Here is a 23163-nt window from a genome sequence, read left to right on the forward strand (position 1 = left end):
CCTCAAACCTGTACAAAAATTAAATCAAAATTAATCATAGGCCTAAATTTAAAGTGCAAAACTTTAAATAATTTAGAAAAAAAAAAGGAAGAAGAAAATCTTCTTGATCTGGGTTTAGGTGAAGTGTTCTTAGACAACAAAAGCATCATCAACAAAAAAACTATAAATTGGATTTCATCAAAATTAAAAACTATTTTAACTACTAGGTGTTTTATCCTGTCACTTTTCTAAATTTACTTAATAGTTTCCATAGTTGTTTTACAGATTCCTTAGAATTTTCTATGTAATCGGTCATGCTCTCTGTGAATGGAGACATTGTACTTAAAAAATTTTTTTCCTCTCATTACTATGCGTAGGATATCCTGAACAATGTTGAACAGATGAGGTGAGAGTGGGCATCCTTGCCTTTTTTTGTTTTTCAGTTTTTAGTGATAAAGTATTTAATATTCCATAATTAAGTATAAAGGCAGTTGTAGGGGTTTATTTTCTTTATTTTTTTGCTTGTTTAATTTTGGTAGACAAACTTTCTCAAGTTGAAATAGTTTCCTTTCATTCATAGTGTTCTGAGAGCTTGTAAATCTTATAAATTTTTATAGTGAAGTATTGAATTTTGTCAAATGATTTCCTGCATATATTGAAATGATATTTTCTTTTATTCCATTAAATGGTGAATTAAATTGGTAAACTATTTGAATGTTAAATTAGCCTTGCATTCTTGGAATAACTGCTATTTCAGCATGATGTGTTATACTTTTTACACATTTCTGGCTTTGATTGCCAATATTTGCAAGTATTTTTTTGCATCTACATTCATTGAGAGATATTGCTCAGTAATTTTTTGATAATTTTTTCATCAAGTTTTTGTTTTAACTTACATTAGCTCAGAGTTGAAAAATGTTCCCTCTTCTGTTTACTGAAAGAATGCATAAAATTGGTGATATGTCTTCTTTAAATTTGTGATAAAACTCATCAGTGAAACCATTTGGGCTTGGAGTTTTCTTTGTGAAGAGGTTTTTGATAAGAAATTTAATTTTTAACAGCTACACAGCCAATCATATTCTATATTTCTTCTTGTGTCAGCTTTGATAAGTTGCATTTTGCAAGATATGTATATATTTTTATCTAAATTTTCAAATATGTTGCATGAACATATTCAGAATACTTTTCTATTTTCCTTTGGATAACTTAATTTTAACATCAAAAATGAGGAAAACACATAACAAAATGGAAACTATAGGCCAACGTCTGTGATGATCATCAATTCAAAAATCTTAAAACATTTATTAGCAAACCAAATTCAACAATCTGTTGAAAGAAAAATATATTAATACCTAGTTGTGCAAACTCCAGGAGGGAAATGTGTTTAGCATAAGGAAATCAGTGAATGAAATCCACATTTTAACAGGTTATAAGAGAAAATATTTATTATCATAATCATAGAAGAAGCAGGAATTAAAAATAAAACATAGCATTCATTTATGATAGAAGATAGAACTAAAAAAATAAAATATAGCATCATTTATGATAGAAGAAATCTAGGAATAGAAAAGCACTTTAACCTGAGAAGAATCATTCTGTATAAGCATACAGTAACTCAAACTTGATGGTGAAGCTCTGAATATTTTTTGAGATCTTCAAAAGGATAAAGGTGATCACTAACACCACTTCTATGCAACATTGAAATAGAAGACCTAACTTGTACATTAAGATGAGAAAAACAAAATATATTAAAATTGTAAAGATAGAACCAAAATTTTTCATTTTTTGAGATTATGCAATTTTGTTCATGGACAACATAAAATTATTTGTCAATATAGATTATTAAAGCTTCTAAGAGCTTTTTAGTATAACATCAATATATAAAAATCAGTTTCATAAATGAGGCGTTATATATTTTTGACCTTAGGGTGAGGAAGGCCTTAAGCCCCAAAGAGCAGAACTCGTAAGCTGGCATATGGGGGCATAATAGATGTACTAAACCGTACCCATATTTTACAGATTTTGTTGATCAATAAAAGATACCATAAAAATGCTAGGAGATTATTTAACAGGAAAAAAATATTTTTAAAGTCTATAACTGACAGGGGTTAATATCTAGAATATACAATGATTACCTGTAAGTCAGTATGAAAGATATAAGAAACCCAATTAAAAAATGAGCAAAGGGTATATATATAAAGCCAATTCACACAACATCAAACACAAATATCTATCAAATATTAGAAAAGCTAGTCATACCTGACATTAGTAATCTGTAAATTAAATGTAAATTTAACTATTGTGTCAACTTGCCAGAAGGAAGGCAGTGGAGTAAAATTGAAGTCCTCTAAACTCTTATAATTTATAAAAACTTTTGAACAAATGAAGATACACAGAATGAAGGTGAGAGTTAATAATAGTTAAAAATGATCATTATCACTGAAATTGTATGGAGAATATATATAATGCACTCCTTCTCCAATTATTATTTTTTCCCTTGGAGTTATTCAGCAGAGCTTGGAAAGGATTGAGCACTGTTTTAAACATGTATTTCTTCTTGTCATGTGACCCTCCAAAGAAATTAGCCTTTAAAGTTGGAAAAGCTCTCCATGCATACCTCGATTATACTTGTGTATATAACGTATATACTTTGTGATACTGACTGCTCAGTAAGGGTCATAAGTCAGATTGCTATTATTTTTTATTTTTAAGGTAGTTTTCTTCAAATAAGTTATTTCCTTTGCTTGAAACACCATGAACATAGCCTTTTTTGATTGTAAAACCTTTGGAGTATAACAATTTTTTTTAACAGTTCTGAAACAAACAAAAAAAGTTTCACTTATTCCTGAAACCCTGATGGGTTTTAAACTGTGTAGCTCACTTCTTTGTTCTATGTAACAAAAGAAACTTCTTAGGATTTCTGACTGCACTGTTCTGGTTGTGCCAGGTTACTACTGCCTTTTACAAGACAGAAAAACGTTCAGCACTTCTGACTCAGACTGCTTGTTCAAAGACCAGAGCCTTGAAAAGGGCATTGAGATGGCCTTAGAGCTAAATTTACATTATTTTTATGATTTTGAGATTCTGATTTTCGGAACTTCAGCATTTACAACGTTTTGATAAAAGACAGTCTTAGCTTTGGCGGGAAGGGGCTTTAGAATATTTTCTATTCTGTGTAAATTGATAACTGGTCATCAATGTCTTCCATATTCTTGGCTGCATACAACATGAAGAGATTTCCACTAAGCCAATAAATATGCTGAAAGCTTTGAGAGTAAATAAGGCACAAGTTGAAATTCCTGCATTCTGTTTTATGGCCAAGATTGTAAGAACTAGAAAAGGTTATTCACTCCTTCTTTCTCTTTCTCCTCTCCCTCTCTCCTCCCCTCCCTTCTTCCCTCCCTCCCTTCCTTCCTTCCTTCCTTCCTTCCTTCCTCTTTCTTCCTTTCTTTAAGTTACAAAGAGTTCAGTAAGAGCACTAAGAAATGAAGTTGATTGATGCCTGTTGTTTAAAATAACAAAAGGTGCCACATATGTGTGATAAAACTTAAGATCTAAAATATATGTTACATAGTATATCCTAATAATGTAGTAAACATAATATGTAATATGCAATAGAGTCAGTCCCATTTGGGGGCATTTAGGTGCTTTCTAGTTTTTTGCATCATTAAGTAATGTTAAGTAACTTATTGTACAAAAATCTGCCAAATTTCTGTTTCCTTTAATTAAAAGTAACAGTAAGTTTAAGTAAAAGTAGGTTTACTAAGATAAAAAGTATGAACAGATTTTTAAAAATCTAAACGTTTGTTGCTGTTCTGTAAAAATCTATTGATTTATAATACTTACTTTGAACTGTCTTCTTTATGACATTGCAATCATTTTAAATAGGTATTTCTTTTCTATTATTTCTCTTATTATTAAATGCTCAGTTTTCTCCCCTAGCTTGGATTCCAAAATGCTGACAGCCAGGCTTGTATGCTCCACGCAGGAGATAGGCTGATTCCATTCTGGGGAACCTGAGCAGTCAAAGGGAAAAGTCTAAATTTTCCCACATTCAAGTTTCCCTAACGAAACAGCCCCGCCAGCTGATCTACAGTGAGGCTCCCCGTTGACAGAGACCATTCACCAGTGCAGAGCTTTGAATCAGCTTTTAGGTGTTTCATCTCTAAGTACAGATAGCCAGAAATCATTGGACACAAAAGACAGAGACTGAAACACACATATAAGAAAAAGGACTTTTAATTTTAGATCAGGAAGTCCACAAACCAAATGGCAGATGTATTAGAGAGATCATAAAAAATTAAGTGACGAAAATCATCAAATAAATGATTCAAGATTTCATGAAATTGAAGGACATGAGTTTCTGTGTTTAACAAAAACATTCGGGGAGAAAAATTGGCCCACATTAAACATATCATTATGAGCTAACAAAACAATGGAGTAAATGGGACAATTGCAAAAGCTTGTTGAAAAAAAAAATCAAACAATAAAAGAAGCCATATACAATGAATCTGTAGTCCAAATGTTTGTAGATTTCTCTATTTTGACACCAGAAACTCAAAGCCAGTAGAGCAAGGCATTTACATTTTGACGAAAAAAAGGACATCTAACCTAGAATTTTATACAGAAGTAATTATGTGTAGACAAGGATATTTTCGTATATGGGAATTCTCAAAAAATTTCTCATTTACATATCCTTTCTCAGTAAGTGAAGGAGTGGGTAAACCAAGAAAGAAGAAATAATAGGATCCAGGAAACAATGGCTCCAACTCAAGAAAAAGATAATACCCTAGGATGATGGTGAAAGAAGATGTCAGGGTGAGCACTGTGCTCCAGATGTAAAAACCAGGTCCAAAAAGTCCAGGGGACCTGTCTCCAAGATGAGGTAATTGATAGGACCCATGAGGTATTTGAACGTATTGAGAGAGATTGTAGACAACTTGGGGAAAGCTTGGGGCTGAATTAGTGGGAAAGAGAACACAAAAAGGTAAAAAGAAAATAAATATTACCTTTAATGTAAAGTAAAAGTTGTGCCCCCCCCCCAAAAAGTAATCTCCATCTAGTACTTAGTCCATCTAGGAATAATATTCACATAATCTTAATAATCTAAGCATTTAATATTGATCTAACTAAAAGTATGGTATAAAAGTATTGAGAGACTGGGTGGACCCAGATATATTTCAGATATAGAAATAATTTGGGAGATAATTTGTTTGTGTTTGTCATGTTTGACAGATGACTAAATGCTCATCTTCCATGCTGGAAAATCAATTAATAGTTGCTACAACTAAAAAAAAAAAGAAATGAAGAATTAGACATAATGAACTAAATCAAAGAATTGAAAGTTGTTGCCCCTGGGAAATGAAAACAGAGAAAGGGGTAATAAGGACCATTATTTTGTAATAAGTCTTATAGAACTATTTAATATTTTAATCTATGTAAAAGAGTTTTTCTGCTGAAGTCAGTAACTAACTTAAATCTACATGATGAAGTGTTCTATCACTAAAATTCTAAGTTTTATATAGGACAAAATTGTGGTGAAATGTTTTCTGCCCAAATAACACATGCAAAAACAAAACAAAAAACTCAGTGAAATTCAGTTATAAAATAAGCAGTTTGTGCCACAAAATTACTGTGCCTTCCATTAGCTGCTAAGTTGTATCGACCCCTTTATACAGGGTGTCTTACCAAGCAGTCATATGTTCTTGAATAATTAACTATTGCTTACTCTGGTGATACGTCATTAGCATAAGATAATGACATTTTCAGATAGCCTAAGTATCCTTAGGCAGACAAGGTCTTTGGCAAATAAACACTGTGTATATGTAGACTCCAGTACAAAATAGAATCATGAATTTTTTTAGGGGAACTTACAGATCTTAAAAATTGGATAGCAGGTGCTTTGGTTTCAGTCTGCAGTAACAGTTTCTTGATGACATATCCCATAGTCAGATTTTCTATCCATGAATTTATTGGCTGAAATAGTTACTAATATGACAAATTTATTAGTCTGCAATTAGAAATGCCAACATTGAAGCAGATGGTCTCCTCCAGCAAGTGACAATTTGAAGCATCAGATTTATCATGAAACAAATGGAAACTGTTTAGAACCATGGTATTCTGGCCTCAGAAGGGAAGAACAATAGGAATAGTAGCAATTAATAGCAATAATAGCTTTATAGTTTAGTCACATTTTAGGAAATCTTTGATGAGGAACTTTTTCAAAAAGGCTTTTTTTAAGTGCCGTGTGAAGGATTTTATTTCTTTCCTAAACTACAAACTGAAGCAGTTGTCTTGGTTTGATTACATTTGAATTTTCTTATTTTTTTTGCAGAGATTTAGCATGCATGCGTGTGTGTGTGTGTGTGTGTGTGTGTGTGTGTGTGTGTGTTGAAAGAAAGATAATTTCTGAACACCCATCTAAGAAAACGCCAGCAGGAAAGTGACAACAGCACCTGTGGGAAATAGCAAAAAGAACATTGTGGGTGTTATGTCCTGTGGGGTTTGGTGGTTGGTGGTAAAAATCAATTATATACTGTACAAATAATTCCAGGGGGATGGAAGATGGCAAGCACAAATAATGCGTTAGTGTCCTTAAATATATATCACCCATATAATTAGTAGCAACAGCCATGACCCAATTGTGGAACACAGCTGAAAGCTAAAATAAAAGGTCGAACCCACGTACAACCCTTGTGCAAGTGATCGCAACTAGCTTAAGTGAAATTGTGCCAAAGCAGAGTGCCTTCATAAGCCATTCTCTATTCCTTTCTGTTGCCCATATTAATTGCCAGAAATCTGTTCTGTGGCAAACTTCCACCTCAAAAGTGTTTGCGAAAGTGGCTTAAGAGATGTCAGGTTTCAGTGTCAGTAGGAGATCAGCTACAATTCTAGTGGAATGGGTCCTATGCTGTTTCTAACAAGTGTTTGCTTTTGTGTGTAACACTTGATTCCAAATCTCACTCTACCTTGGTGAAGTAATTTAAAAGAGTTCAAAAGGAAGATCGTTTTGGGTATCAAACAGTTTCAGCTAAGTGGAAAGGCAAAAATCTATAGTTTGATCTCACTTGTATATGAGTGTGCTGATGGCCTGCCTGAAAAACAGTGGTTGAAATCTCATGCAATGAAAGCATTGTTCACATAGTTTAAGTTGAGTAATTGCTATCGTTTAATGAATATCTTTCATCTATCTATATTCATCTATCATCTATTAATCATCTACTATTTACTGATCTGTCATTATTTCTATCTATCTATCTATCTTCCTCCAATCGTTAAAAACACCATTAGGTTAGGGTATTATGTCCATTTTGAAGATAGGGTAATGAAATGAAGAATTTATGCTTTAAAAATATCCTTGTGACGGCTTTGACATTTGAAGAAGGAAAAGGAAAGTGAGAGCCAGAAAGAAGTCTCTGACTGTAGCCAGATGAAACAAGCTGGCTGTTGGGGAGAGACGAGCAGGGAGGAGGGAGAGTGGACCGATCATGTACACTTCAGAGAGAGTAATACCTTTGGGATTTTTATAATATATTTGGTTATGTATAGCATAAAATCCTTTTTTTTTAATTTAAAGATTTCTCTTCTACTCCCATGGCTCATAATCCCTACTGCTTTTTTCCCTGAGGATTGTAAGTACTAGGAATTCTTTTCTAATACCAGAGTGGTAGAATATCCAAAAGAGACTGTTTGGTGGTAGTGGTACTCTAATTATTGCTTTAATGGTATCTGCTGCTTATAAGTTACCTTGCTGAATAAAATTCTAAGTTTTCCTGTATATGCTAAAATATTTTACAAAAGGTATTTGTCTTTAAACTGTAAGTTCCCCACTGATTGTTCCCATCCCTTCTCTGCTGAGGCTTTAATAACTTTCAATTTTATCTGGAAACTTAATAGAAATTTAAATGGGAGTTATGTTTTTTAACTTTGAATTAAAATGAAGAAAAATAAACTGAAAATATAGAAAGTGCTTAATTTGATCAGTTTCAATACATTTATGTAACCATGAGATCATCACCAATATCAAAATAATAAACATTTCCATCAACCACAAAAGTCTCCTTGTGTCCGTTTATAATTCATTCCTCCCACCACCCCCATCTTCAAATAACCAGTAAACTGTTATCTCTTATAGCTCACTTTGAATTTTCTAGAACTTCATATTAATACACATACTATTTTTTTTTTTTTTGGCCTGGCTTCTTTCCTTCAGCACAATGATTTTGAGGTTCATTTATGTTGTTATATATAACATCAGTTAATTTTAATGACTGGGAAGTATTCCACTGAGTAAATATATCCCAAATTGTTTTTTTTTTTTTTTTTTTGCGGTACGCGGGCCTCTCACTGTTGTGGCCTCTCCCGTTGCGGAGCACAGGCTCCGGACACGCAGGCTCAGTGGCCATGGCTCACGGGCCCAGCCGCTCCGCGGCATGTGGGATCTTCCGGACCGGGGCACGAACCTGTGTCCCCTGCATCGGCAGGCGGACTCTCAACCACTGCGCCACCAGGGAAGCCCCCGGGAAGCCCCCAAGTTGTTTATTCACTTATCTGTTGATGAGCATATAAATTGATTCCGGTTTGGGGCTATTGCAACTCCCTTTGAATGAATATTCATATGCAAGTCTCTGTGCAGACATATATTTTCAATTCCTTGTAGTTAATAAAATTTCAGTGAACACTCACAGACAAATCTTTGAACAGACATATATTTCAATTCTCTGTGGTCAATACAGAGAAATAATATGACTAAGTCACATGGCAGGTGAACGTTTAACTTTGTTAAGAAACTGTCAAGCTGTTTTCCAAAGTGATTATACCATTTTACATTCTTTTCAGCACTGTATGAGAGTTCCAGTTGCTCCACATGCTCACTAACACTGCGTGTGGTAACATTGTTTATTTTGATCCATTTTCATGGTTATGTAATGGTATTTTATTTCAGTTTTAATTTGCATTTCTCTGGTGAATAACAGTGTTGAATATCTTTTCATGTACTTACTGGACACTCATATATATTCTTTTGCATTAATTTTTATTGAATTGTGTTTTTCTTATTATTGGATTGTAAGAATTTTTCATATTTTCTAGATATAAGATTGTTTTCTAATGTAAGTGTTTCCAATGTTTTCTCTCAGTCTGTGGTTTAACTTTTCGTTTTTAAAATTACATTTTTCAAAGACCAAAATCTGTTATATTGATGAGGTCCAGTTATGGTTTTCTCTTTTTTGACTTAAGCTTTCTATGTTCTGGTTAAGAAAACTTTGACTTTGCCTTTCTTCTAGATTTAATTTTTTTAGGTCTTATATTTAGGTCCATGATCCATTTTGAGTTAATTTTGTGTTTGCTGTGAGGTCAACGTTCACTTTTATCCATAGAGATATCCAGTTATTGCTATAACCTTGCAAACACTTTCTTTTCCTCATTGAATTGCCTTGTCACCTTTGTGAAAAATCAATTGACCAAATCATAGAGGTCTATATCTGGACTACTCTGTTCCATTGAGCTAAATATCTCGGTTTTTTGTTTGGTTTTTGGCCTTTGAAATATTAAATTGTCTTGATCACTTTAGCTTTATAGTAAGATTTGAAATCAAGTACATTCATTCTCATACTTTGTTCTTTTTATAAAAAAATTAATTGGTTAATTAGGGCTCTTGCATTTCCAAACAAACTTTAGAATCAATTTGTCAAATTCTAGAAAAAAAAATTTGGAATTTTTTTGGAATTACTTTGAATCTATAGACCAACTGCCATCTTCATACTGAGTCTTCAAATTCAGGAACATGCTATATCTTCTGATTTATTTAAGTCTTCAATTTCCCTCAGCACTTTTTAAAATTGGAGTATGATCGCTTTACAATGTTTTGTTAGTTTCTGCTGTACAACAAAGTGAATCAGCTATACATATACATATATCCCCTCCCTCTTGGAACTCCCTCCCACCCCCAACCCCCCATCCCACCCATCTAGGTCATTACAGGCACTGAGCTGAGCTCCCTCTGCTCTACCACAGGTTGCCACTAGCTATCTATTTTACACAGGTAGTGTATTTATGTCAAACCTAATCTCCCACTTCATCCCACCCTTCCCTTCCCGCACTGTGTCCACACATCTGTTTTCTATGTCTGCATCTCTCTTCCTGCCCTGCAAACCGATTCATCTGTGCCATTTTTCTAGATTCCATGTAAATTCATTAATAGACAATATTTGTTTTTCTGACTTACTTCACTCTGTATGACAGACTCCAGGTCCATCTACATCTCTGCAAATGACCCAATTTCGTTCCTTTTCATGGCTGAGTAATATTCCATGTTTATATGTACCACATCTTCTTTATCCATTCATCTGTCGATGAACATTTAGGTTGTTTCCATGTCCTGGCTATTGTAAATAGTGCTGCAATGAACATTGGGGTACGTGTAATTTTTGAATTATGGTTTTCTCTGGGTATATGCCCAGTAGTGGGATTGCTGGGTCATATGGTAGTTCTATTTCTAGCTTTTTAAGGAACTTCCATACTGTTCTCCATAGTGGCTGTATCAATTTACATTCCCACCAACAGTACAAGAGGGTTCCCTTTTCTCGATACCCTCTCCAGCATTTGTTTTTTGTAGATTTTCTGATGATGGCCATTCTAACCAGTGTGAAGTGATACCTCATTGTAGTTTTGATTTACATTTCTCTAATAATTAGCAATGTTGAGGATCTTTTCATGTGCCTCTTGGCCATCTGTATGTCTTCTGTGGAAAAATGTCTATTTAGGTCTTCCGTCCATTTTATCACTAGGTTGTTTTTTGATATTGAGCTGCATGAGCTGTTTGTATATTTTGGAGAGTAATCCTTTATCCCTAGCTTCATTTGCAAATATTTTCTCCCATTCTGAGGGTTGTCTTTTCGTCTTATTTATAGTTTCCTTTGCTGTGCAAAAGCTTTTAAGTTTAATTAGGTCCTATTTGTTTATTTTTGTTTTTATTTCCATTTCTCTAGGAGGTGGGTCAAAAAAGATCTTGCTGTAATTTATGTCAAAGAGTGTTTTCCCTGTGTTTATCTCTAAATGTTTTATAACATCCAGTGTTATATTTGGGTCTTTAATCCATTTTGAGTTTATAGGTAGTGTTCTAATTTCATTCATTTACATGTAGCTGTTCAGTTTTCTCAGCACCACTTATTGAAGAGACTGTCTTTTCTCCAATGTATATTCTTGCCTCCCTTGTCATAGATTAGGTGATCATAGGTGTGTGGGTTTATCTCTTGGCTTTCTATCCTGCTCCATTGATCTATATTTTTGTTTTTGTGCCAGTACCGTACTGTCTTGATTACTGTAGCTTTGTAGTATAGTCTGAAATCAAGGAGCTTGATTCCTCCAGCTCCATTTTTCTTTCTCAGGATTGCTTTGGCTATTTGGGATCCTTTTTGTTTCCATACAAATTGTAAAATTTTTGTTCTAGTTCTGTGAAAAATGCCATTGGTAATTTGATAGGGATTACCTTGAATCTGTAGATTGCTTTGGGTAGTATAGTCATTTTCACAATATTGATTCTTCCAATCCAAGAACATGGTATATCTCTCCATCTGTTTGTGTCATCTTTGATTTCTTTCATCGGCGTTTTATAGTTTTCTGAGTACAGGTCTTTTGCCTCCTTAGGTAGGTTTACTCCTAGGTATTTTATTCTTTTTGTTGCAATGGTAAATGGGAGTGTTTCCTTAATTTCTCTTTCTGATCTTTCCTTGATAGTGTATAGGAATGCAAGAGATTTCTGTGCATTAATTTTGTATCCTGTGACCTTACTGAATTCATTGAATAGCTCTAGTAGTTTTCTGGTGGCATCTTTAGGATTTTCTATGTACAGTGTCATGTCATCTGCAAACAGTGACAGTTTTACTTCTTCTTTTCCAATTTGGATTCCTTTTATTTCTTTTTCTTCTCTGATTGCCATGGCTAGGACTTCCAAAACTATGTTGAATAATAGTGGTGAGAGGGGACATCCTTGTCTTGTTCCTGATCTTAGAGGAAATCCTTTCAGTTTTTCACTATTGAGAATGATGTTTGCTGTGGGTTTGTCATATATGGCCTTTATTGTGTAGAGGTAAGTTCCCTCTATTTACACTTTCTGGAGAGTTTTTATCATAAATGGGTGTTGAATTTTGTCAAAAGCTTTTTCTGCATCTATTGAGATGATCATATGGTTTTTATTCTTTAGTGTGTTAATATGGTGCATCATGTTGATTGATTTGCATATGTTGAAGAATCCTCGCATCCCTGGGGATAAATCCCACTTGATCATGGTGTATGATCCTTTCAATGTGTTGTTGGATTCTGTTTGATAGTATTCTGTTGAGGATTTTTGTGCCTATGTTCATCAGTGTTATTGGTCTGTAATTTCCTTTTTTTGTGATATCTTTGTCTGATTTTGGTATCAGCGTGATGGTAGCCTCATAGAACGAGTTTGGGAGAATTATTTTCACCATACTATCTTCCAGCTCACTTATTTGTTCTTCTGCTTCAGTTATTCTGCTATTGATTCCTTCTAATGTATTTTCCTTTCAGTTATTTTGTTGTTCATCACTCCTTTGTTCTTTAGTTCTTCTAGATCCTTGTTAAACATTTCTTGTATTTTCTCGATCTGTGCCTCCATTCTATTTCCAGGATTTTGCATCATCTTTACTATCATTACTCTGAATTATTTTTCAGGTAGGTTGCCTATCTTCTCTTCATTTATTTGGTCTTGTAAGTTTTTACCTTGCTTCTTCATCTGTAACATATTTTTTTGTTGTCTCATTTTTTTTTGATGAGTGGCACTGCATTCCTGTCTGGTTGTTTGGCCTGAGTCATGCAACACTGGAGTTTGCAGGCAGTTGGGTATAGCCAGGTCTTGGTGCTGAGAAGAGGACCTCTGGGAGACCTCACACAGATTAATATTCCCTGGGGTCTGAGGTTCTCTGTTAGTCCAGTGGTTTGGACTCAGTGCTCCCACCACAGGAGCTCAGGCCTGACCCCCAGCCTGGGAACTAATATCCCGCAAGCTGCACAGTGCAGCAAAAAAAAAAAAAAAAAAAAAGACAACAAACAAAAAGGAGCAGAACAATAAAAAAGAATAAAAAATAAACTAAAATTAGAAAAATAAAAATATATTAGAAAAAATATAAATGAAACAACAACAACAAGGCTAAACAGAACCACAACAGCAAAAAAAAAAAAAAAGGGCAGAAAACACCTTGGGGGTGGTGAGTAGGCGAGGCATAGGCTTAGCGCAGCCAGCGGGGGCCCCAGAGGGCAGAGGTTCTGGCCTGGGATCCCTGCAGGCTTCCCACATTCCTTTCCAATCCCCTGAAGGTCTCTCATTGTCCTTCCTGATCCCCTCACCATGAGTGGGCCCCTCCAGGCGTGGGAACCCCTCACCTCCCCCAGCCATCCCTCAGGGGCGCTCGTCCGGTCCTGCCTCCACTTCTCCTTCCCCTCTCCTCCCCCAACATCCTACCTGGTCACGCAAGGGTTCCTCCCATCCCCTTAGGTGTCTGAGGTACCCCACCAGCACCTGGTAGGTGCCCTAATTGTGAGGAGATATGAGCTCCACGTCCTCCTACTCTGCCGTCTTCTCCCTCAGCATTTTTGTTGTTGTTGTATTCAGTGTAGATGTCTTGAAGTATTTTTATAAGGTATTTCATGATTTTTGGTGCTACTGTAAATGGGGTTTAATGGGATATAAAAATTTTATTTCCAATAGTTTTCTTTTACAATATAAGAATAAAATTAAATTTTAAGAATTAATTTTGTGTCATAAATTCTTGCTAATAAAAATATATTGATTTTAGTAGTTATTTTGTACTTCTACTGGAATTTTCTTGACAGAATATTATCTCACCTACTAATATGAACAGTTTGACTTGTTCATTTTAGATATTCATGCCTTATATTTCCTTTCCTGGTTGTATTGCATTGGCTAGGAATTTATTCTGTGAAAGAATAAACAGAAGTGGTTAAAGTGAGCATTCCTTACTTTGTTCCCAATCTCCTATAGAACCAATTTAGTTTTTCACAATTTACTGTATTTTTCGAAGAACTTTTATCAGTTTGAGGAAATTCCTTAATATTTCTATTTTTCTGAGAGTGTTTATCATGAATAGACATTAAATTTTGTGAAATCATGTAATTTTTGTCTTTATTCAGTTAATATTGTAGATTACATTGACTGACTAAACCAACTTTCCATTCTAGGAATAAAAGATACTTACTTTGTCATGATGTATTATCACTTTTTATATGTTGTATTCAATTTGCTGATATATTTAAGAACTTTTAGTCTATATTCATGATAGGTGTATTCTATATATATATTTCCATAATATTTTCTCAGGTTTGGGTTTTGGATTATGCTGGCATCATAAAATGAGTTGAGCAATGAAACATTCTCCTCTATTTCCTGTTAATTTTTCTTCTCTACTATGTCATTCTCATTATACAACAAATAAGCTGTTATTTAGTTGATCTTAAATAAGCCCCTTTATTAGAGAACTATCTGAAAAAATATTATCTGTAATCACTGTCTCCAATATTTTCCTTCGTATTCTCTTTTGAACCTACTCACATCTGGCTTTGCCCTCTTTATTGTACAAAATCTTCTCTTACTGAAGTCATCAAAGTCTAATTCTTAGTCATTACATTGCTAATTCTTAGTCACTATTCGGTCTTCATTCTATTGACCTAAAGCAACATTTTAAACAGTTGATCCCTCTCTATACTTTAAAGGTTTTCTTCACCTAACTATCAAGACAACACACTAATACAGTTTTCCTCCAGCTTCTCATGTGATTTCTTATAAGTTTCATTTGCACATTCCTCCTTAACTCTTTCTCTCTTCTATAATTTGGGGTACCCTAGGCTCTTCTTTGATCTCCTTATATTTATCCTACATACTCCCAATCCAAGTGATCACATTTAAAGTCCCAAGTCTTTAAATACCAAGAATATTCAGATGACTCTCAAATCATTATCTCTGTCCTAGACCATTCTCCTGAACTTCACGCTCATATTCTACTGAAACTCTCCACTTTGATACTTAAGAAATCTCACCTGTTTGTCTACTTTTTCATCATACTCCCCTTTCACGTGATTGCATCCAGTCTTGAGAAGGCAGCGAAAGGAGCAAGAAAGAAGCAAAGGCTATGACAAATGGAAAGCATAGGAAGATGTTTGATTTAAACCTAACCATATTAATAAATTAAATTAAATGGTCTAAATATACCATTTGAAAGGCAGAGATTGACTGGACAAAAATGCAGTAACTGCTGCCTACACAAAATAGACTTTAAATTTTAGTACACAAATACATTAAAAATAAAAGGATGAAAAACAATATTCTATGCTAATACTGATCAAAAGAAACCAGAGAGCCTATATTAATATCAGACAAACTAGATTTCAGAGCCAAAAATATCCCTAGAGATAAAGATTATTTCATATTGACAAAAGGATCAGTTTATTAAGGGGACATAATCTTAAATGTGTATGCATCAAATAGCAGAACCCCAAAATATACAATGCAAAAACTGAGAGGATTTCTTGGAGAAATAGATAAATTTACAATTACAGTTGGAAATTTCACCATCTCTCTCTCAATAACTGACGGAAGGAGTAGAGAGAAAATCAGTAAGGGTATAAAAGGTTTGAACAAAACAACCAACCAATTTGAAATAATTGATATTTATAGAACATACTGTGCAACAACAGCAAAATAACACTTTTATTTCAAGAATACATTAACATTTACAAATATAGACTATATTCTAAACCATAAAGCAAGTCTCAAGCAATATGTAAGAATATAAGTCATGGGATATATATTCTCTGACTACAGTGGAATTAATTTAGAAATCAACAAAAGAAAGGTATCTGGAAAGTAGCCAAATATTTGGAAACTAAAGAACACACTTCTAAATAACCCATGGGTCAAAGAAGAAATTAAAAGAAAAAATTTTGAGGTCAACGATAATGAGAACATAGCAAAATTTATGGGATGGTGCTAAAGTTGTACTTAGGAGGAAATTTATAGCAGCAAATGCCTATATTAAAAAACAGGAAAGCTCTCAGCTTCAACTGTAAGTAATTAGAAAATTAAGAAAAATTAAATACTAAATAAGGATAAGGAAGAAAAAATAAGTATCAGAGTGAAAAATCAATAAAATAGAAAACAGAACAATAGAGAAAAATCAGTAAAAACAAGATCTGGTATTTTGAGAAGATCAAGAAAATTGATAAACCTCTGAATTAACAGAATGAATAAGAGAAAAGAGAGGACACAGATTAAATACTAACATCAGGAATGAGAGAGATGACATCACTATAGATATTAAAGATAATTAGAGAATCTATGAATAATTTTCTGCCAATAAATTTGACTACTTAGGTAAGACAGAGAAAGTTCTTGAAAGGGATAAACTTTTAAAGCTTATACAAGAACAAATAAATAACATAACTAGTCCAACATCCATGAAATACATTGAATTTGTAGTTTAATATCTTCTCCTAAAGAAAACTGCAGGCTCATATGGCCTCCCTAGTGAATTCTGGTAAATATTTATGGAAAAAAAATATGTCAATTATCCAGAAAGTCTTCTAGTAAATGGAAAATGAGAGAAAACTTCCCTACTCATTCTATGAAGGCAGCATTAAGCTACACAATGATATTACAAAACTACACAAAGATACTACATTAAAACGTACATCACTCATGAACACACATAGAAAAATTCTGAACAAAATTCTAGAAAATTAAATCCAACCATACATTGAAAGACTAATACATCATCACCAATTACTGTTTATCCCAGGAATGCAATTGGTATAAGGTTCAAAAAGCCCATTCTTTCACTAATTGTGAGTCTAAAATGTTCCCACATATACCAGAGTTTGTCTTTGAGCTTTCTTTTTTACTGTTTTACTTGTCAATAATGTGTCAATACCATACTTTCTTATGGCTTTGAATTTATTATATGAATTAATATCCGGGAGGACAGGTAATTTCCTATCACTTATTTATAAAGTTAACTTAGTTTCTACAGACCTTTACACATCCATGAAATTTTAGAGTAAGTTTTTTAAGTTACTCAAAAAAAATCCAACTGGAATTTTAATTGATCTTTAATAATATGGAATCATCTGTCCCAGACTTTGGATGTCTCTTCATTTGTCAGATAAATAGTTACGTCCTTGCTATGGACTGAATGTTTGTGTTCACCCCACCCCCACCCCCACCCATATACTGAAGCCCTAACCCCTAATGTAATGATATTTGGAGGCAAAGCCTTTAGGAGGTAATTAGGTTTAAATAAAGTGATGGGGTCAGGGCTCCCATGACAGGATTAGTGTCTTTACAAGAAGAGGAGAGACCAGAGCTTTCTCTCTGCCACGTGAGGATATGCAAGAAGGCAGTCATTTGTAAGCCAGGAAGAGGGCCTTCACTAGGAACCAAATCTGCCAGCACCTTGATCTTGGACAGCCTAGTCTCCAGAACTGTGAGGAATGAATGTCTGTTTTTTAAGCTACCAGTCAATGGTATTTTGTTACAATACCTGGAACTGACTAATATAGTTATTTATTATAATTTTGTTGTTTCCTCTAAAGAGGGAATATTCTTGCTTTGACTAATTCTTAAATATTTTATTATTTATGCTGCTATTATAAAGAGCATCTTTTTTTTGTCTTATTGAGTTATTGCTGATTTAGAGATAAGCTTTTAATGTAGTCAGTTGAATTTTTAGTTGGTAAACTTGCCTAGCTTTTTATTGTTTATTTATTGTTATTGATTGTTTTAAGGTAGATGTTCATGTCTTGATAGTTTGTGTCTTCCCTCCCAATTCTTATACCTCATTCCTTTTTATTTTCTTATCATGTTGGCCTAGACTACCACAGTATATTAATCATTAAAAATAGTGTGCATAAAGACAGTAGGAATCTGTCTTATTCCCAATCTCAAATAGATTTTCTAGTTTCCCTGTGAAAGTTCCTCCACTGGTGTAGTTTCCCTTTGAAAGTTCCTCCACTGGTATATCTCATTTTGGTAGACAGCCTCTAAGATGGCCCTCAGTGATCCCTGCCTTCTGGTATTTGTACTCTGGTGTAACCCTCTTGCCTTGAGTGTGGATTGAGCTTATTCATTCACTTTTAATGAACAAAATGTAGCAGAAGTGATAGGATGACACTTCCAATATTAGGTTATAAAACACACTGTTGCTTTTGTCTGGGGTGCCCTCTTTTGCTTGCCCTGGGGGGAAGTTAGCTGCCATGTCATGAGGCAGCTCTATGGAGAGGCCCACATAAGTGAGGTTGGAAGTGGTTCTTCTGTGGTCAGTCAAGTCAGGTGAATGAGCTCGGAAGGAGTTCTTCAGGTGAGGCCTGTCAACACAATATGAGTGCGTTTGAAAGCAGATCCTCCTTCAGTGGAACGTTGAGATGACTTCAGCCCTAGCCAACATCTTGACAGCAGCTTTATGAGAGATTCTGAGGCACAACTGCCCAGCTCATCTGTATCTACTATCTTGATTCACAGAAAATATGAGATGATAAATGTTTTTGTTTTAAGCTACCAAATTTTGAGATAATATGTTATGCATTAAATGCAACTAACACACGTTTATCTACTCTTTAAGAAAATTTCCTACTGTTTCAAGTTTGCTAAAGATTTTCTAAATCTTCACTTGAAAAAATCACATTTTTTTACTTTTTTTTTTAATTGAAGTATAGTTAATTTACAATGTTTTGTTAGTTTCAGGTATACAGCACAGTGACTCAGTTATATATATCCATTCTTTTTCAGATTCTTTTCCCTTAAATGTTATTATAAAATATTAAGTATAGTTCCCTGTGCTATTCAGTAGGTCCTTGTTGGTTATTTATTTTATATATAGTAGTGTGTATATGTTAATCCCAAACTCTTAATTTATCCCTCTACCCCTTTTCCCTCTGGTAAACATAAGTTTGTTTACTATGTCTGTGGATCTATTTCTATATTGTAAATAAATTCATTTGTATCTTTTTTATTTTTTTAAGATTCCACATATAAGGGATATCATATGATATTTGTCTTTCTCTGTCTGGCTTACTTCACTTAGATTATGATAATCTCTAAGTCTATCCATGTTGCTGCAAATGGTATTATTTCATTCTTTTTATGGCTGAGTAATATTCCATTGTATATATGTACCACATCTTCTTTATCTGTTCATCTGCTGATGGACCTTTATGTTGCTTCCATGTCTTGGCTATTGTAAATAGTGCTTCAATAAACATTGGGGTGCATGTATCTTTTCAAATTATGGTTTTCTCCAGATATATGCCCAGCAGTGGGATTGCATGATCATGTGGTAGCTCTATTTTTAGTTTTTTAAGGAACCTCCATACTGTTTTCCATAGTGGCCATACAATTTACAGTGTAGGAACATCCTTTTTCTCCAGACCCTCTCCAGCATTTATTATTTGTAGACTTTTTGATAATGTCCATTCTAACCAGTGTGAGGTCATACCTCATTGTAGTTTTGATTTGCATTTCTCTGATAATTAGCAATCTTTTCATATACATTTTGGCCATCTGCCTGTCTTTTTTGGAGAAATGTCTATTTAAGTCTTTTGCCCATTTTTCGATTGGGTTGTTCGTTTTTTTGATATTAAGCTGTATGAGCTGTTAGGTTGTTTCTAATTACTCACTAGTATAAAAAAACAAAGCCTAAAAGAAGATTTCATTTTAAATGGTTGCCTAGGGACATTCCAAGAGTTTGAATTACTGAAATGTTAGAGGTTAGAATGATTACTAATATGTTCTTTTTTTAATCAATTTTTCTAAATTTTTATTAATCTTTTTAAAGAATAGCTATTTTGGTTATTATCTCTATTTTTATTCTCAATTTCATTGATTTCTTCCCTTACCTTTGTCCTTTATTTTCTTTGTTTCTTTAGGTGTTACTGTTCTACAGCCTCTCTCATTAAACCTCTCTCATTCAGTTTGTTTGTATTTAATCTTCTTTGTTTCCTGATATACACATTTAAACTATAAATTTCACTCTAAGTACAACTTCAACTCTGTCCCACACATTTTGATATGCTCTGTTTTCATTGTCATGAAGTTTACAATATTTCTTAAAATCCCTATCGTTTTCTTTCAAACCCAAAATCAATGATATGTTAATTAATTTCCAAATATACAGGAAATTACAATTATCTTTCTGTTATTAATTTAGAATTTTGTTACATTTAGGACAGAGAACAAGTGCATCATATCATCTTTTGGGATTTATTGCCACTGCCCTCATGACTGAATGTATGATTTATTTTTGTGAATGTTCTGTGTCTTCAAAAGCAATATGCATTCTTTGCCTGTGGGTGTAGAGTTCTATATATAATCTGTTAACTCAAGCTTATTAATTGTTTTTTCAAACCTTCCGTGTCTCTGCATATAGTGTTGTCTGGTTGCTTTCTTTGTATTTGCATGGAGTATGTTAATATCACCAGCTACAGTAGTTTCCTTCTATATTTCTTTTAAGTTCCTCGATATATTATGAGGCTATATAGTTAACTCTATATACGTGAGTATGTTTATAATGTTGTATTTTTGTTGTTGTTTTTCCTTTTGTCAGAATATAGGATCTTTTCTCTTTTTTTTTATATTGTTTTGCTTTAAGCTTGATTTCATCAAATGTTATGGTTGCTACTTAGATATTTTTGTTCATATTGGTTTGATACAGTTTTTTCCATCTTTATTACATTTAAACATCTTCATTGTGTGGCTTTGGATTTAGTGTTGTGTTTTTAAAAAAACTTTATTCGGGGCTTTTATATTGCTGAAACCTTTTTAATGAGCTCATATCTTTTCTTATAAAAATAATGTAAACATTCTGTAAAATCTGTATCCAGTCAGCTCAGTATATAAGTAGGTAAAAGTAGTCTATTTCGAAATAGAAGGACCAGACCATTACAGAGATAGTTAATAGTCTAGGTTTGCAGCTTCATACAGTGAATTATTCAAAGAATGTCCCAAATTTCACTTGGTTTCACACTACAGGAGACTAAATTCCAATCTGGTTTATAGTCCAGGTTTGGGAGAAAAGATGTGCAAAAATGAGTGAGAACCCAGACTTCTTTGAGCCCCTTGCTTAGCAATGCTTGTGTAACTTTAAAATAAGAGCTCTATTAAAAACTCCCCTATGAGATATATGACAGAGTCCTTCCAGCTGGTAGTTTTCCAGCATATAACTATGGTTCATTGCCAGCTGCACTGAGGCGGGGCATGAAAAGCAAAACTGAATGAGATAAGCCAGTAATTATGTTTGTATGGTATGCTAGGTGATTGAGCTGTTTAACTGAGAAGGTTACAACTTGGAATGAGAGACAAAAGAACCTTGAATATAGTGTAAAATATTTGGTAATTTGGTAAATTCTTTTAAATATTTGATAAATTCTTTTTCTTCTCACGATTTACTTTAATTGGATTTTTAACAAGTGTATATTAAAAGAAACAAATTGTATATATTTTAGACTGCCAAGGTGAGGTGAAATGGATATGCTTGCAAGTGAATTATGATAGTTTTATTCTCATTTTTCTTTCTTTATTTAAACACTGTTTCAATGTATTTTGATGTTTTTAGTGTATGATTTGTTATTTTGAAAATACATATTTGAATGCAACTTCTCCCTTGTGAATCAATAGTAATAAGTTAAATCAGAAAATACTGTTTCTCTTTAAAGCTTGGCCATTCTGGGGCAAGTTATGTGCACTTATCTTGATGTTTTACTTTCAAGTTGTCTAAGCAAATTGGAAATAGTGCACTGAAGGCACTTTCACATATGATATCTGTTAAATGTCATTTACCATTTATGTATTCTTACACAGAATTTTCCTTTCTATCTTTAGAGAATGAGAAATAAAATTTCTTCCCTGCCACTTTTTTTTTCCTATTTGGAAAGGGAAATATTTAAATATATCTTTTGGCACTGTAGATAAACAGGCTATTATTTTATCCATTATTTCCATTGTATGTCTACATTTCCTAGGAGTTTCCTTTTTTACTATTACTTTTGTTTTGGTAGTGAGAAGATATGTCTATCTTTAATCCAAGTAATTTCTTTTAAAAATAAAATGTCTCTTAACCCCTACTCCTGAATGTAAGTAGTAAATTGTACAATCATGCTTTTCCATCTATGTGTGAGATATTTACATTAAATATGCATGTCATATACAATATATGCATAGCTAAAAGCAAAAACTGCCACAGTGTTAGAGAGAAATCATCGAAAGACTTTATTTCACAAAACACCTAAAACACCATAAAGAATTAATTAAAGCAACACAAATATGCTGTTAGCAAAGCTTAGTTTTAAAGGCATCATTTTAAATATATATAAATATATATACATTTTTTACAGATTCATGTGACTCTTAATAAGCACATAATGTGTGAGAGGAGAAGAAAACTAAATACATACATGTATACATGTAATTTTCATATTACTGCAATTGAATGCATTGGTTTTGTCACTTTAATTTGCTTATATCCTTGTTAATTCTTTCAATAACTTTATTCAGCATGGGTCAGACTAAATATGATAAAATAGGAAATAAAAAGATTTTTAAAGATGGAAGAATTGCTCTGATCTGAGGTTTAGCTAATAAACCAGGAGAAATCAGAGACAAGAAGAGGATTGAAAATTTGAGGATATTTGATAACAATGATCTCTTATATTTATAAAGCGCTTAACAGATTCCTCCCTCATTAGTAACTGCTAATATTGTAGATCTCAGATGAAGCATTTTTGATGGTGGAACCCTTATAGGAATTAAGAGATGAGTAAATGGATAAAATGTCAAGGCAAAGAGAAAGACTTTTAGAAAAATTTCAATGAAAGAAATGCTATGGAGCAAAGATGACTGGAGGAAAAATAGATATATTAAATTAAATTTTGATTCATTGAAACATGTGGAGGGGAAATGTATAAATAAGAAATTGAAGGCATGAAAGTTCTAATAGGATAACTAATAGATTACTAATGGACGACGAATAACATACAGAGCTAGAGGAAAAAAGGACTGTGTGTTCTAATAATACAGAAAGAGTAAAACAGGAAAAAGAATAGATGAATATGGAAAAGATTTTTGGGTTGGAATAGAAACATTAAAGGTGTTCATTTTCTAAGATT

Source organism: Globicephala melas, chromosome 7 (genome assembly GCF_963455315.2).
Source record: "Globicephala melas chromosome 7, mGloMel1.2, whole genome shotgun sequence".
NCBI lineage: Eukaryota > Metazoa > Chordata > Mammalia > Artiodactyla > Delphinidae > Globicephala > Globicephala melas.